The sequence below is a fragment of the Mus caroli genome, chromosome 14 (genome assembly GCF_900094665.2).
Source record: "Mus caroli chromosome 14, CAROLI_EIJ_v1.1, whole genome shotgun sequence".
Classification (NCBI taxonomy): domain Eukaryota; kingdom Metazoa; phylum Chordata; class Mammalia; order Rodentia; family Muridae; genus Mus; species Mus caroli.
Window position 1 is genome coordinate 37,396,726 of NC_034583.1, and position 17,868 is coordinate 37,414,593.

Here is a 17,868-nt window from a genome sequence, read left to right on the forward strand (position 1 = left end):
ATCCCAGCGTCAGTGGAATCTAATGCCTCTGGCTTTTGTGGATACCAGCACTTAAGTGCACCCCTAATTAAAATAAAATCAAAGTCTTTAGAAATAAGAAACAAATGCATTAAGGTAGTAAGGGTAGAACAAAGATTGGGAGTCAGAGAGAATGGGCACTCTAGGTGAAGGGGCGTGGAAAGAACTCCAGAACAACCATGAACAGCTTGCAGCCCAAACATGCTTCCCAAAAATATCCTGAGGACGGTAACTCAGAGAACTGCAGGGGTTAGCGTTTCTACTGCTTGCTGTGTAAGATAAACAACATGACCAAAGTGACTGAGGAAGAAAGGGTTTATTTCAGCTTACAGCTCTCAGATCACACTCCATCACTGAGGGAAGTCAAGGCAGGGACCCCGAGGCAGGATCTGTAACGAAGATGGCACGGAAGCACGCTGCTCACTGGCTTGCTCACTCTGCGTTCTTGTACAAGTCAGGACCCTCTGCCCAGGCAGCGGTTGGCTCCACCCTCAGTGAGGGGAGCCCATCAACCATCAATCAAGAAAATACCCTACAGGCCAAACTGATAGAGAGACCTGTTCTCAATGAAAAGAGAGAAATGACTTAGGAATGAAAGAGCCAAACAAGTACTACAGAGGGAGAAATAGCCAAACAAAAGAGAACTCACACCAACAGCAGCAAAGAAACTGTTAAGAACAACTTTCTTGAAATAAGAACTTAGGCACTCGGAGGAGCTCGTTAGCGGCCAGCAGAACTCATCTATGGGGAAGGACACAGCTGTGTAGCCCAGCTTCTGTCCCCTTGCTAGGAACCCAGTTATACTTCTTAGCAGTGGAGTCTCAGTCTCTGTTTATGACACTGATAACTGTTATGTGAAGCAAAGGTGACTCTCCAAGTTATTTTCTTACCAAACTGTATCAATCATGGTGTTGGGAGCTCACCTACAAACACACGTGGAACCAGCATTCTGCAGCTGCTCGGTTATGCGTGTAGCGTTCACATCCTAATTATTTTCCAGCACTGAACTTGACAACTTTTGGAAGTACTTAGTTCTGGATTAGCTTACAGTGGACAGCTGCAGCTGGGGTTTTTATAGAGAGAAACTGGTCACACCTGTTACTCTTCTCTTTAGGAACAGAGATTAAGAAACTCAAGAGAGGCTGAGGCTGTAGGTAGATTGACAATCTTTTCTCCCCACACCTCTACCCAGGCACTCCTGACTCTAGTGACAATATCCCCATGAAGGAAAGGAAGTCACGAATTCCCCATGAGAGAAAGAAAGGTGGGCAAGGTCTGTAATAAAGTCACTCTGAGGACGGAAGAAATGGCTCAACAGTGACAAACACTTCCATCCTAGCACTTGTGAGGCAGAAACAGGCCGATTTCTGAGTTTGAGGACAGCCCGGTCTACAGTGAGAGTTCCGTTCCAAGACAGCATACTCAGGGAGAAACCTCATCTTCAAACCAAACCAAACAAAAAACCAGCCAGCCAGCCAACTAAGTAAGTAAAATTTAAAGCTACCCTGAATCCAAAAATCCAGATTTGGGTTGCCCCCAAAATAACTCTGAGATAAACTGAGTGGCTTACTTGTAGAAGAGGGGGGTGAGGGGTAGGGAATCCCAGGAGGAGCACAGGAGAGAGAGTGTGAAGCAATTAGGGAGAGAAGAGACAAGGTCATTTAATTCAGTAGCAGATGTGACCACCGCAGTCCTTTCTACAGAGAGTTGATGCTACAAGAAAAAGAAAGGCGATTTCCCGTTTCCTGGGTTAAACACTGTGCGGGGGTCATTAAATGCCTAGCCCTTCCTGGCCACCTCTCTAGTGGCCTAGGGCCAAGTACTCAGGCACAGAAATCCCTGTGCTTTAGGGAAAGAAGCTGCCTGCCCGCACGGTACGTTAGGAATCTGCCCACACAGCTGAAGGTGAAATGGGAGCGGCTCCTATCACCTGCTCCCTGACTGAAATAAATGCTAAGTGATGTGAAAAGCAGCTGCCGGACAGGGGAGGCAGAGCAGAAACGGCGGGCGCCTTAAGCCCTAACCAAGGGCAGGCTCACGTGAACTGTGGTCCAGAAGGAAGTGCTGGACACAGAGGCCTGAGGAGCAAGCTGAAATAAAAACTACCCATAATTTTTGACAGAGACAACTTGTTCCAGACCACAAAAGTTACAAGTGGACAAAAAAAAAAATTGCATTTTTGAAGTACAAAAGAAAAGGAAAGGAAAGCCACCCCAAATAAAATGTAAAACTAGAGCTGGTAAAGTCCAAGGGGCCCAATGCACCACCCGCTGGCTTCACAGTGCTCCCAGGAGCTAACAGGTTCCCTTGTTCAGAGGGACTCCTGAGGCGCACAGCCACACTCAACATCAGCACCGTCCTGACAGACACTCTGCGGCCGGCGCTCTGGGGCTGGACTCTGTGAACACGCTCCAGAAGGCTCTGCATTGAACTCTGCAATAAAGTCTCATCTTCCCATGTACACCTTGATGGACTGTACCCTGAAAATGGGTCTAAATAAACCCCAGTCTCCTTAAAAGCAACAACAAAGGCAGAACCCCTCCACCACAAACCCCTCAGCTTTCATTAAACAAACTTCAAACCCAGGACCTTCCCTGATGCCCCTTTTCCTTGTTTCCTGTTTCCCATCAGACACACACAGCACTTTGTGATGAGGTTTGAAAGAGACACAGCTCACACACACAGTAGCCTGAAAATACAACCAGCCAGCACGCTTATAAACCACAAGTGGCTTGCTGCTGTTTCTCTTTAAAGCCTGATTTCCAGCCAAGGCCAAGTCTTTTGGTTCTTCCAGGAAGCAGCAGCAGCCTGCTTGCAAGGATAAACATGCACAAGAACGACTTGCGACACCGGGACTGGAAATCCTATGAGGACTCTGTTCACCCAGCATATGAGAGATTGCCCACGGCAATGCTAGTCTAGTGAGCCTAATGTGTTTCATCCACATTAGCTTAGATCCCTAACCCTCAGAGGGAGAGGAGGACCAAGGCAGAAAGCTAATGTTGGGACTGTGGGGGAAAGAAACAGATCCCTGGAGCTCCCTGGCCAGCCACTCTTGCTGGATTCAATAAACGACTGGTTCAGTGAGAAAGTGTCTAGGGAAAGAGGATGAAGAGTAACAGTGCTGCTGTGCACACATTTATTCCTGGGACTTGGGGGACAGAGGGAAGGCAGCCTACATGCAAGCCCCATTCCCGGAGAGCTAGGGCTACGCAGAGACTGTCTTAGTCAGGGTTACTACTGCTAACCCTGACCATAACCAAAAGCAAGTTGGGGAGGAAAGGGCTTATTTGACTTATTTGCTTCCATATCTACAGCCCATCAGCAAAGGAAGTCAGGACAGGAACTAAAAAAGGACGGGACCTGAAGGGAGGCGCTGACACAGACAGAAGCCATAAAAGGTACTGTTTAGTAGCTTGCTCCCCATAGCTTGCTCAGCCTGCTTTCTTATAGAACCCAAGACCACCAGCTCAGGGATGGCACCACCCACCGTGGGTTGGGCCCTCCCACAGTCACTGGTTAAGAAGATGCCTTCCGGGATTGTTTGTACCCTGACTTTATGAAGCCATTTTCTCAACTGAGGCTCTCTCTCCCAACGACTCTAGCTTGTGTCAAAAGTCAACATTACGTTAGCGAGCATAGAAATCCTGCCTCAGAAAAAAGGAACGGAAGAAGACACATGACATCAACATCTGGCATGCATGCAACATCTAGCACATGCATGCATGTGGACACACCTGATGTACATGTGTATGCATGCACATACACACACTATAAAAAGGAAATTGGTGATGGAAGGTGGATAGAAGAGGGATTGTGGAGCCTGTAGCACACGTTTAAACAGTGGACACTCTGGCATTATTACAGGAGCAAGTGCACTACAGCATCTGGGTGGGGTTCACAAGGCAACTTTATAGAATCAAGGATCCTGCCTTTTTGTGGGTTCACAGGATCCAACTCATGTATGCATAATATTTCACCCGTGGAGTCATCTCCCCAGGCTACCAACATAGTCTGCACCATTTACTACCTTAGAGCATCAAACAGCACCTATAGAACAATTCATTAACAAATACCCATTAAACTGTGTGTCCAGGGCACTGCCCCAGTGCTAGAGATGAAAGAAAGCTCTGGCACCTGAAGGAGGCTGATGGGACTGCAGGGCTGCTTTCAGCAGGTGAAGGCTCCAGGGGCAGGCGGCAGGAGTCTTGTCTGCAGTAGTAAGTTGTCCAGACTTTATTGTGAGATGAGGCACTTAGTGACTTCTAGCCTGGACAGCACTGTGATTTCCTGAGCAGCATTTAAAAAGATGTTTTTGAAATTCTGCACAGTATTTTAAAGATATTAATGCCTGGACCCATCTGCAAACCAGAGCTATTTGGTTTGTGGATAAACATCTGTATTTGGTTGGGGTTTTGTTTGGGAGTACACTTTTATCATATTGACAACTTTTTAGGCTTGTTTTGTATGGCTCAAAGGTGAAATCTACTCCAGCTGTTAACTGCTTAGGACTTTAGGGCAGATTACAGTCAGTGAACATGCTAATACTTTGTGTGTGAGAGAGACAGAGAGACAGAGACAGAGAGAGGGACAGATACAGACAGACAGACAGAGAGAGGAGTCCCACTCAGTTGACAGACAGCATCCAGGAATCACGGGCAGAGCCCACCAGGCAGCCCTAATCACACTGAAAGCCAAAGTGACAGACAGCACGGTTTCTGTGGGCAACAAGCCGATGCTTCAGCCGGAATTTCCACACAATTGCCTGCTTTCAGTACCTGGTCCCCTCCCCCTGTCACCTCTGGCCAGCATTCCAGACCTTCTGGGCCCTCTCCAGCTGTGAAGCTGTCAGAGATTACCTTAGCTCAGGCAACAGAAAGGCTGGAAGGTCAGGTCCAAAGGAAACGCCAATTCCTTAGACTCCAAGTACTTGTGAATACTGAGGGACTGAGAGAGCCTGAAAGTTAACGTGGACTTTGATATTCTGACAGGCATCAAAGATATATGTCAACGAAGAGCCATGTATGTCCCCTTCTGACTGGGGTAAGAGAAATGACTGCTTCTGGGTGACCTGTGTCACAAGCACCTGAGAAATGTTAGCTTAGCTAACCACCAGAAATCCTTCTGTAGTACAGTCGGAATTGGGTCAAGACTGCCATTTTTTGGCCATCCCCGCTGCCCTCTGGAATTTGGGGAACTGGAGTTTCTTTTAGGCCTGACAAGTGGTCTCCTTGATATTCACTGTTGACTAGGGAGGCCAGCCAGGAGGAAAACCACAAAGCTGCCAGGCTGACTGATGATGCACCTGAGTTCCACACAGAAAACAGGAGCCATTCAGGAGTGAGGAGGGTTGGCCTGACTTCTTCAGAGAAAGAAAGGCTATTTAAATAAAGTCTGCAGCCTACCTGGAAAATATACTGGTGCTAACCAACACGGTAGCACACACCTTTAAACCCAGCTCTTAGGAGGCAGGGGCAGCCTGGTCTACATAGTAAGTTCTAGTACAGCCAGGGCTACATAGTGAGATCCTGTCTCAAAACAGCCACCAAATAAAACAAAACAAAAACCAAAAAAACCAACCCAAACCCCAAACAAAAAGATGATACGGGTACAGTAGTGGCTCAAATACAGAAGTCACCAACAACTTTTTGATTAGCCTTTAGGTCTACTGAGAGATGGAACACACACCTCACTTACACCGTTAAAGTGGCCACAAGCCTGAGACTAGACACATCATGGGCCTAGAGAAAAACCTACTACTATTATCCTGCTAAAGGAGCACAGCAATAAAGTGATACTTAATGGCACACACACTGCTATATTCATAGGTCATATATTCATTTGCTCTGCCCTCACCTGAGTAGCCCTTCTTACTGCAGATAGGAACTAACACAAAGACAGACAACTGGACAATGTACAGAGGGGACGAGGCTTTGGAGCAGTTCGGTCCTAAATGCAATGTTTCATCAAAGCCCTCCTTCCTCTCAGAGCTCAAGAGGCGGAAGAGGAGGTGGGGAGATTTTTAGGAGTCAGAGGTAGTGGGTGACTCCAAGAAAACAGTGTCTTCCAGACACAACAGAACTGACGTACATGTGAACTCTGACTGGGGCAGCATGCACAAAACCTGAATAGGTTCAAGCCAGATGGGATCTCAGAACTGAGACAGGGGAGTGGACAATCAAATCTCCCATCTTGTTCCAATGCAAATTTCATCGTTTCACTTCTAATGTAAAACTTTAAAAGTCTCAACTGGCAGTATCTAACCCCCTTCACGAGTTACACGAATCTTAGCCAGCATAAGGGTTCTTCCAACCCAGTCCTCTGGCCCAGTTTATGGAACAAGGGACTAACTTTAAGTGGGTTCTTGGAATAGAACTTAGGTTCTCATGGTTGTACAGCAAGCACTTTATTGAGCCATCTCCCTAGCGCAGAACGCTTAATTACGGCCTGGAAACGGCATCTTTTGTGCCGTAGTGAAGTCATTCTACTTTCTAAATTGGGATCAACACTTTACTCTTTATACTCTTGTTGCTGTTGGAGGAGGTGGTTGGTGGTGGTGGAGGTGGTGGGTATGCGTGTTTCCTTAAGATGAGGGGTCTCACTGTGCAGCATTGGCTGGACTGGATCTCATTGTGTAGATAAGACTGGCCTTGAACTCAGAGGTCTGCCTCTGCCTCCTAAATGCTACTACTCTGTACTTTAAATGTCACTCTGAGCCTGGTGGCACTCACAGGTACTTGGAGGCTGAGGCAGAAGAATCACAAATTTGAGGCTGCCTGAACAACTTAGTGACAACTTGTTAAAATAAAAGCATTTTTAAAGAGTGGTAGCTCAGTGGAGGAGTGCTTGCTTAGCAGTTAGAGGTTCTGGGTTCAATTCCTAGGGCGGTAGCATCAGTAACATGAAATATTTCTGAGATCAACGTCATATACATGCAGGTTTGTTCTGGTGTCACTTCCTTGACGACATCTTCACCCTGTTACACTGTCTTCTCTCTGTGTCAGTAAGTTTTGTCTTTATCAAGTTCCACTGGCTGCCTCTGAGTGTCCTGAATGACAAGGGGAGGCAGACTATCAGGCTAAGCTATGCACAGTACACCACGCAGTACACCTCGCAGTATGCCAGTCGGAGTTGAGTCTCACTCCAGAGCATCTCTCTCACTACCACTTGTTCTTTTATCTTCATTAACCATTTTCTTCTTTCAGTTTTCCAATCTTATAAAAGATTGTCCACTCGGGCTGGAGAGATGGCTCAACGGTTAAGAGCACTGACTGCTCTTCCAAAGGTCCTGAGTTCAATTGCCAGCAGCCACATGGTGGCTCACAACCATCTGTAATGGGATCTGACGCACTCGTCTGGTGTGTGTCTGAAAACAGCTACAGTGTACTCATATAAATAAAAATAAATAAAATTACAAAAAAAAAAGATCCGAGACATTTATCATTTGGAGACAAGAGGGGACACAAGCACACACTGTTGACTGTTACCCCTGCTAAGGGCACTTATAAGTCACAGCGCAGGCAGCGCAGGCAGAAGATGAGAGTTGTGTTGCTAAGCAACTGGTGCAGTTTCAGTCACAGTAACAAAGGAGTACACTGATGGTAAAGCACTGTTTTGAAATTTCTGTGTCATATTTTAAAACGCTAACTTATTAACACAAACGTGAACTGTTTCAAGTTTACATCCACTCAAACTGCTAACATGTTTCAATTAAAGTATGGTATCCAATTCTAAAGACATCATGAGTTTCCATTGAGGCTTCTGAGGTTAACTGATGGGGTCTGTGTCCCACGGTGGGAAGTATTTAGAAACTGTTGCCGATGAGCCTTTATGCTCACATGTGGCTGCCCTACTCCCCAGGGTGATGGGGCTAAAGGGAAGAGAGCAGGGCAGAGGGAAGAGCTCTGCTAGCTGACTCAGTAGCCTCAGGAGTCAGGCCAGAGCTGGGCATCCCTCCCACCAGAGGAAAGCGATCAGCTGACTCAGACTTCTCTGTCACCAGAACTGTGAGGACTAAATCGTATTAAAGACACATGATTTAGGGTAATTGTTATAATAAACTAACAGAAAAAAATAAACTTCAAACAAAAACTATTATTTCTTCTTCAAAACTAACAAGAATTTGGAATTCACTCTTCAAAACAAATAAAAGTTAGGAATAGTGGTACAAACTTGTAACCCCAGCACTTGAAATTACAAGTCGGAGGCCTGGTTATCATGTCCTTCCCCATCCCATCCAAACTTTTTTTTTTTTCCTCTCGAGACAGGGTTTAGAGAAACTGGCTGTTCTTTGTAGACCAGGCTGGCCTTGAACTCAGAAATCTGCCTGCCTCTGCCTCCCAAGTGCTACTAGAGTTATCCAAGAAACTGAAAAAAATGTCTCTGTGAGATTGACACATGGGCAAGTCTGTGGAACATTTTCTTAATCAGCGATGAATGAATGTGGGGGGTGGGGCATAGTCTATGGTGGGTGGTGCCACCCCTGTTTTGGTACAACAGCAAAGTTCTCAGTGCAGTTCAGGAAAGTGGGCTGAAGTCCCAGCACTGAGGAGCCAGAGGTGAGTGGATCTCTGTTGAGGCCTGTCTCAGTGAGTTCCAGAGTAGCCAGAGCTATACCGTGAGAGCCTGTCTCAAAATAAATAAATAAATAAATAAATAAATAAATAAATAAATAAATAAAGTATTCTATGGGGCTGGAGAGATGGCCCAGCAAATCTCAGCACCCATTTGGCAACTACAACGGTCTGTAACACCAGGTCCAGGAGATCCAACACCCTCCCCTTCATACAGACACTCTTGCAGGCAAAACATCAATGCACAGTTTTGTTTTGTTTTTAAAAAAGGAGGCTGACTTAGCCATAGGGAGCAATCTAGGTCTCTGATTCAGTTCCTGACTTCAGTTCCTGCCTTGAGGCCCTGCCCTGACTTCCCTCGGTGACAGACTGCGATGTGGAACTGTAAGCTGAAATAAACCCCTTCCTTCTCAGGCTGTTTTTGGTCATGGTGTTTTATCATGCAACAAAACCTAACTAAAACCCCAGCCCAGCTAGATAGTGAGTTCTAGGCTAGCCCTAAATATGGCAGAACCTATCTAAAAACAACGCCAACCAACAAAAATCTAGGAACAGATAACCTTTGGACATACAGATACAGAATTAAGTCCATTTATTTGATTTCTCTTTCTATTTATTATTACACACTACCCCAAGGTGGTTGGGAAGTTTCTCAGCAGAAACGGACGCTGCACGTACAGAGGACACACAGCAGACACTACACAATGGTCATTGCTCGAGGGAGGGTAAACTTTCTACCCAACACAGAGGCTTTACTGCTAATTGATTTAACATGGCTTAGTTCCTAGAAGTCAGGGATCAAAAGAAAGCAAAGTAAAACCCTACAATTTCTCAGAGCATCACCAGAGTGTATATACTAGATAATGTTCAAGTCACAGAAATTAACTGCATTGGTCCTTTTAAACGTGGTCAGAGGTGTTAATTAGTTCAAAAGATAATTTAGTAAGACTTCCTAGCTTTGGCATTTCAATTTTCTCTCAAAAGAAAATACTAACAAATTCTAATACATTCAGGTCTGAGCTTCCAAGCCATTTCCCTCCACAAACCCCGTCCTATATTCTGGACCAGGTTCTCAGTACACATCCCTGTTTTACTCACACTGACTTTGGTTCTATTTTAGTAACTACTATGTAAAGACCATCTTTCCCCATGACTGAAAGTGGAACGGTAGTGAAAATCTGAGTTAATTTTATTCGCACCAACAGTTCTTACTTAAAAATAGTGAATGACTGAAGAATAAACAAAGCGTAAAAAGGCGGCTTTGTGCTTAACTGTAGGTCTGCTGACAAGCCTGCTCCTCTAGGACAGGCTATAACCACCACAATGCAGCAGTCCCCACCCACCCAGAATAGAATGGCTAGCTTCTTATTGGACCCGCCTCAGGCCAGCCATTAGTTATGCTTCTAAGTCTACACCGTCTTCCTGACACAGCACAGGTTATCTGGAATTCGTTCCTTAGCCAATCTACCAACTCCAAACTCAAAGTGATCTAGTTCACTTTGTTATTAGAAAGCATCTAGCTTGAGCAACAACAGGAAGGACACATTAAAGGAACACGCACCCTCCACATTTGCTACTGTTCCAGAAAGGGTGAATCCATGTACTTCACCCTACACGTCCCCAACTACAGAGCTCTATAACCTGAACACGGCATGAGTGGATAGAATTCACATACAACCACCTATCTCACCCTAACATCCTTGTTGTGCAATCACCAAGTTGGATTTCATTCTTGGATTCCACTCTAAGAGGAACCTTGAGAAATTGATACCCACCGCTGATAGCTATTACTTGATTGTATGTCCAAACTGCTCTACCTCTAAGGGTTAACTCTATTATTATCCACACTTCACTTATACGGCAACCAAGGCACAGGGACACTACCAAACTTAGCACAAGACCATAAAACATATGTGATGTCAAACTAGTGTTCAAACACATGTGGTCTTACTTTAGGGAAGTAATAAGATGTTACACTATTAAACAGAACTGGTGGGGGAAAAAAAATCTTCCAAAGTGGTTTTGACAAACAACAAAATCAAAGATTTCTGGCTGAACACTACAATTAGAATATTTTAAATTATTTCTCAACTCATGTTTTAGGCTTGCACAGTAATTAGAGGATAACTTTTGTTTGAGAGGGCTTACTGTTGGGTCTCAAACCTGAGACAAACGGCCGAGGGGCCTATTCCACATAACAAAGTGAATCTGACCTCTGGGTTCTCTCTGCATCCTTCAGTTACTGGGTATGGCTGGCTTACTCTACCCTCTACCCTAAATTTCTCCAGCCCCGGGGCCAGGCTGCCCTTCCTTATGTATAGTACAGCCATTTTGGTTACTGGCTTTTTTGTACCTTTGGGCCTCCTGGCTGCTGCACTTGGGTCCCCTCTCTCCCCACCCTGTGGCCCAGCTCAGGGTCATGTTCACTCTGGACTCTCCCAGAGGCTCCTGCTTCTGGCTGTGCTCTCCCACCATACCTAGGAACAGTCTCGGTTCCTTCCTTTATATTTACTTTTTAATTCACTTTGTACAAGTGGTACTGTGCAGAAAGGATAACTTATAATAAGGATAACCTTTTTTGAGAGGTCTTACTATGCAGCCCTGGCGGCTTTAAATTTGCTATGTAGAGCAGGCTGACCCAGAACTCAGGTATATGTAGGCTTCTGACTTCCAAATGTAAGAATAAAACCGACTTTCTATTAATTGCCAGAGATATTTAGTCAAAATACTGACTAAATATGTAAGTGAGGAACCTAAGTTAAGTGGGAATAAAAATAAAGGTAGTCTCTGAAACACACAACTCTGGCCACATTTTAAAATGAGTCCTTAACTGCTGGCAAGAAAGGAATCTGTCTGTTTAATCGGAATGCTAAATTTATTTGTTTGGTTGGTTGGTTGGTTTTTCAAAACAGGGTTTCTCTGTGTAGCCCTGGCTGTCCTGGAACTCACTCTGTAGACCAGGCTGGCCTCGAACTCAGAAATCCNCCTGCCTCTGCCTCCNNAGTGCTGGGATTAAAGGCGTGCGCCACCACGCCTGGCCTGAAATGCTAAATTTATATGAAATAACTTCTATGCTAATATAGTCCATTCTGAAGCATAAAATATACTGCTTATAAAACATCTTCATACTTAACTTTTCATAATATTACTAATATTGATACAAGGTGGTCAAAAAGTTCACTATCATTTCTAATACGGTAGACAATAAATAAGTACTAGCTGGCTTAACTTCATAAAAGACATTTTTCATCTGTTACAAAATACTCTCTCTCTAGTTCAGCCTCAGAAAGTGTACAAACCACTGCTGGTCATCACAGATGTTAACACTCTGCCTGTGCTGATGTAGTCCTTCCAATCACTCTATCAGTAAGGCTATAGACTAACCTCATTCTACCGATGAGGAGTACAGTCTAATGTCACACAGCTAGTCTATGGCACAGTCAGGATCCTGCCACTGGTGGCTTCCAGAGCAATAGAATTTATCACCACGCTGTCTAAAAATAAACAGGTTTTTTTTTTTTTGGAATATCTTTTTTTTTATTAGATATTTTCTTCATTTACATTTACTATCCTGAAAGTCCCCTATACCCTTCCCCTGCCCTGCTCACTAACCCACCCACTCCCACTTCCTGGCCCTGGCATTCCCCAGTACTGGGGCATATGATCTTTGCAAGACTAAGGGCCTCTCCTCCCACTGATGGCCGACTAGGCCATCCTCTGCTACATATGCAGCTAGAGACACAGTTCCAGGGGGTACTGGTTAGTTCATATTGTTGTTCCACCTATAGGGTTGCAGACCCCTTTAGCTCCTTGGGTACTTTCTCTAACTCCTTCATTAGGGGCCCTGTGATCCATCCAATAGATGACTGTGCGCATCCACTTCTGTGTTTGCCAGGCACTGGCATAGCCTCTCAAGAGACAGCTATATCAGGGTCCTGTCAGCAAAATCTTGCTGGCATATGAAAAACAAACAGTTTTAAAACTGATACAGCAATCAGTTTCCCTTTTCAAGTTATTTTTAAGCTTTTTATAACTTTTAAGTCAGAACCCAAAAATTACATTAAGGAACATTACACCAGAAGGCACTTATCCAATAGAAACCTACAATCGATTAACTTGGCACTTTTTTGTGTTTTACTCATAACTCTGGGTGTTCTGCTATGGAAAAAGATATCAAAAATATCATTATACAGATGCTTTCAACCTTAAAATACCTGGTACATTTTAAAATTACAAAAGATCATTAATTTTAGAGCAAATGTTTCTGCTGCCTTTTTTTTCAGATGGGTAACCTAGACAAGTTCTAAAGGTCACCCAGGGCTGATCCTCGTGCACCTAGACAGGAGACAAGTCTCGTGAATCACTGCAGGGTATGGATCTCACAGCTATGAACCCAACACTCAAAAAGCTAAGGCAGAAGAGTTTCCATGCATTCAAAGTCAACCTGAGCTACGCAGTGAGTGTCAGATTAACCTTGGTTACAGAGTGAAATACTAACATAAAATATTTTCACTCGAGGAGGTCGGAGAAGGCTCAGAGTTTAAGAGCACTGGCTACGCTTCCAGAGGACCAGGGTTTGATTCTCAGCAGCCATATGGTCGCTCTTGCAGAGGACCCAAGCTGCTGTTCCCAGCACCCGTGCAGGTGGCTCGCAATGGCCTGTAAATCCATGCCAGGAGATCAGACATCCTCCTCTGGCCTCTGCATTTATACATGCACATAGGCACACACAGATAGAGTTCTATGCAATTAAAATAAGGGAAAGCTTAAAAAAAAAAAACTAACCAGGGGCTGAGGAGACAGCTCAGTAGTTCAGTCAGTAAAATGCCTGCAGTACAAACCCTCACTGAAGAAGCTAGAACAGTGTTCTGTGCTTTCATCCTAGTCCCCGGGAGCTGGAGTCAGGAGGCTCTCTGGGCCAGGAAGGCCAGTCAGCTTCAGTCACATACACACAGCAGCAAATATGCTCTTGAAAATCACACCAAAGTTATTTTCATTCCAGACACACTGCCCCAAAGCACAACTCCTTAGTCATCAGAACAGATAACATGAAAAGAAAAACCCTTGACCGTACTGAGTGCAGAGGCGGAGGGACTAACCAAAACTCCTATACAATGTTGAGTGGAAGGCAAATGACTCCAGACAAACTCGACTATCTCTTATAATTTTAGACTTATGTTTTAGGCCCAGCCTTCCCACTCTTCAATAGTGATCAAAAAAAAAAAAAAAAGGGATATTATGTCCGCACACTTTTATGGCAACATTATTCACAATCTCCAAGAACTGGAAACAACTCAAATGTCTTCAATTACTGATAAAATTATAGTACATATCCCAGCTGGGTGGTGGTGGCGCACACCTTTAATCCCACTCAGGAGGCAGAGGCAGGTGGCCCTCTGAGTTCAAGGCCAGCCTGGTCTACAGAGCTCCAGAACAACTAGAGCTACTCAAGAAGCCCCATTATTCCCAGCTCCTCCTCCACAAAACCCAGTAGAATACACCTCCATTCCATAGACTAACATTCCACCGTAAGAACTATGGACATGACGGGCAGGGGTGGCGCATGCCTTTAATCCCAGCACTTGAGAAGCAGAGGCAGGCAGATTTCTGAGTTCCAGGACAGCCAGGGCTACACAGAGAAACCCTGTCTCAAAAAAAAACAAAAACAAAAACAAAACAAAAAGAACTATGAACATGTTCAATTGACCAAAGAGCCAAATTGTATCAAAAAACCACATCCAAACAGATGTATCAGTATGTTCTCCTTACAAGGCTACCCAGAAGAGGCAAACCAGCAATGGTTTAAGGGCCTCAAGGTGGGGAGCTCGGCTGACTATGGAGGAATACAAAGATCTTGGGTCCTATTTCTATAATCTATCAAAACCCAAAACATTACATTCAACAACTGTTTTTGCTTTATGTAAATTATACCTGAAAATACTTGCCCAAGTTAAGAAAAATGGTAGGGCTGGAAATATAGCTTGGTTGATAGAGTGACTGCCTCACCACATGTTTGGTTGCCAACACTACATAAGCTGGGCATGGTGATGCACAACTGTAATTCCACATATGGGAGACAGAGGAAGGAGGATCAAATGTCCAAGATTATCCTCAGCTACACAAGAATTCTAGGCCAGGCTCTGCTGAATGAGACACTACCTATGACAAACAAAATAGTAGTAGCATGGAAAGATGCTCGAGGATGCAGTGACTACAGATTAATACAGTAACTATGGGGGGGGGGGAGGTTAGGACAAGATAGGGTTTCTCTCTGTAACCCTGGCTGTCCAAAACTTGCTTTGTAGATAGACCAGGCTAGCCTCTAGCTCACAGATACAGCTGCCCCAGTCTTCTAAGTGCTGGGATTAAAGGCATGGGTCACCACACCCAGCTAACATAGTAATTTTGATAATAAACCGTAGGTTGTTTTTAAAATGAATTACAATAGGTAGGAATTTGTAAAATGTCACATCTCAGAATAAGAGGGTGAAACTTGTGAGATGGCTCAACAGTTAAGAGCAGTGGCTGCTGGTTCAGAGGAGCAGGGTTTAATTCCCACATGTCCCCAACTCCAGTTCTAGGAGATCCAAGGTACACACATGGTGCACATATGTGCATAAAACACTCATATGCATAAAACAAATCTTTTTAAAGGATAATAAAGAGTTATTTAAAACACCTTGCTTAATATTTATTTCACACAGACATTACTACTCTTATTGGGATAAAAATTCTAAGTAAGTAGCCTTTACCCCTAATTGAGGGTCTTATGGCTCAGTTAGCATCTGTGAGGCCATGGTTCTGAGTATGAGTATCAAACATAAACAAGAAGTCCAAATTTTTCTCAAAGTATTTTCATGAGTTTCTAAATAGGCTCGTGTTTTCTTTTCTTTTTTAAAGATTTCATTTATATGAGTATGCTGTAGCTGTCTTCAGACACACACCAGAAGAGGGCATCAGATCCCATTATGGATGGTTGTAAGCCACCATGTGGTTGCTGGGATTTGAACTCCGGATTTCAGGAAGAGCAGCCAGTGCCCTTAGCCACTGAGCCATCTCTCCAGCCCCAGGCTCATGCTTTCATGTGCCAATAAATAAGCTTACTTCACTCCTTGATTACAAGTGAATATAAAACACGGTTCTTAAAACAGATTAACTAGTGAATTAATTTACCACTGGCTATCAATTTTTCAAATCTCTGAAATACCATCATCCACTTACTGGTCAGTTGCATTTCAGAAATCTCAGAAAAACAGTGGTTAAATAGCTCTTTGTTACATTACAGAGGCAGGTATGTGTTGCAAAGGGAAGGGAAAAATCAGAATGATAGCTATTTTTTGGTTGTTGCTTAGGGGGCGGGAACACATGGTAATCCAAGCTAAACTCCTTTTGAGGCATACAATTCTGTGCTCACGAATAGGAAACAGTATTCTCCATTGTCCTTTAGACACCTTCCTCCTCTGCCAGTATATATCCAGACAGCTCCGATGCTGACAAAGTATAGTCACTGTATTTGCACTTACAGTTTATATAAAGCACCTCAATGTGTACGTAATTCAAGTCTTAACAAAACCTACAATATTTGTCTTTCCAATTACTTCAACTTTTCTTGAGCATGTGCACGTGTGTGCTGAGTCTGTGTGTGCTGGTTGCATGTACCTGTGCATGTGTGAGGGTCAGAGGACAGCTTGTAAGAGTCAGCTCTCTCCTTCTACCAGCTAAGTCCCATGGATCGGACTCAGAGGTCAGTCTTGGCAGCAAGTCTTTACCTGCTAAGCTAAGGCCCTGCATATTTTTTTGAGACAGGGTCTCATGGAGCCCAAACTGGCCTCAAACTCACTCTGGCCTTGATTACAGTATTACAGGCACACATAATGAGTTTTGTTTAAGTCAAGAAGACCCACTCCGACGGTTGGACTGGTTGTTCAAGGATCACATAAACAAGGAAGCAGCAGGGTCAGAGGCTGAAATCAGATCTGCTGGCAGACAGACAACACATTCATTTTCTTACTGATCAGAGTATCCATTAGCACCTAAAGCAATATGAGGACAGCTGACATTGGGGACAACCTACAGCCAGTAATGTCTAAGAATGTTATTAACATAGGTGGGTGCAGGGTGCACATGTATAACTCCTATACTTGGGAACTCAGGGCAAGAGGATCAGGTAAGCCCAGGAATCCCACGCCAGCCTGAGCAAGATAAGGAGACCCCATCACAAAAAGGAATATTAAAATAAAAGTGTTCCCAATAGTCCAAGTAATTGGAGAGTTTAAATTGAATTTAAAGATATGTAGTCTATGAAAGAGAACTTACAAAACTATTATCACATTGATGACTTGGCTTTGAAAGGCAAAGAGATGTCTCAACAAGGACTGTTTCACAGTGTAGCTAGGAAGTCTGCATCTTAATTACATGTATCTTAACTACATACTCTCTTTGAACTCTGCACTTGGGTATTGTGTCTATTAAAGGAGTAAGAGGCCAGTCTGGCGGCCATCAACACTGAGACAACTGTAAAATCTGAATGTATTTGAATACGTATTTATAGAAGATGACAGTGTTAAATCAATATTAAATTTCCTGAATTTGGTAAAAGTGTATTCCAACGGTCTAAGAGAGAAGCCTTCATTTTTAGGCAGTCTATGTTTGAGAATTTAAGGGCAGAAGGTTATGATGTCAACAACTCGCTCATCCAGCCCTAAGAGCTGTGCTTTCCAGCAACAGTGAGATCTGGCGACAAAGTGATCCGGGTGAAGGGTAAACGGCCCTCACTGGACCACTCGAGACTCAGTCTCAAGCTTTAAAGATGAATTCAAGAGTAAAGTTAAAACTTCAGAGTATTTTCTTTCACATGTCACAAAGGCTCTCTAACATGGTCTTCTGTAAATAACTGAATAAACAAAAGTAGCCTTTGCCCTATAAATGGCCGAGGGAATATGGACGGCAAAGGCAGCCCTTTAATCCCAGCACTCAGGAAGGCAAAGACAGGAAGAGTTCCCTGAGTAGACCAGGCTAGCATGGTCGACCTAGTGACACAGCCTGTCCCCTACCCTCTTTTTTTTAAAGAAGGAACAAATACCACATAATATACATCCAAAGTAGCTCATACTTACTGGGATTTATAAAAAGCATAGTAAAATTTATATTGTCCTCTACTTTTTTTTTTTTATTTTTCGAGACAGGGTTTCTCTGTATAGCCCTGGCTGTCCTGGAACTCACTTTGTAGACCAGGCTGGCCTCGAACTCAGAAATCGGGCTGCCTCTGCCTCCCGAG

General features: G+C 44.1%; 1 protein-coding gene across 4 annotated transcripts in view; it reads right to left on the reverse strand.

The window, feature by feature from the left end:
* Fermt2 (fermitin family member 2) overlaps window positions 1–17,868 on the reverse strand; it is a 70,880-nt gene that overhangs the window by 46,881 nt on the left and 6,131 nt on the right. The window lies entirely within an intron of this gene.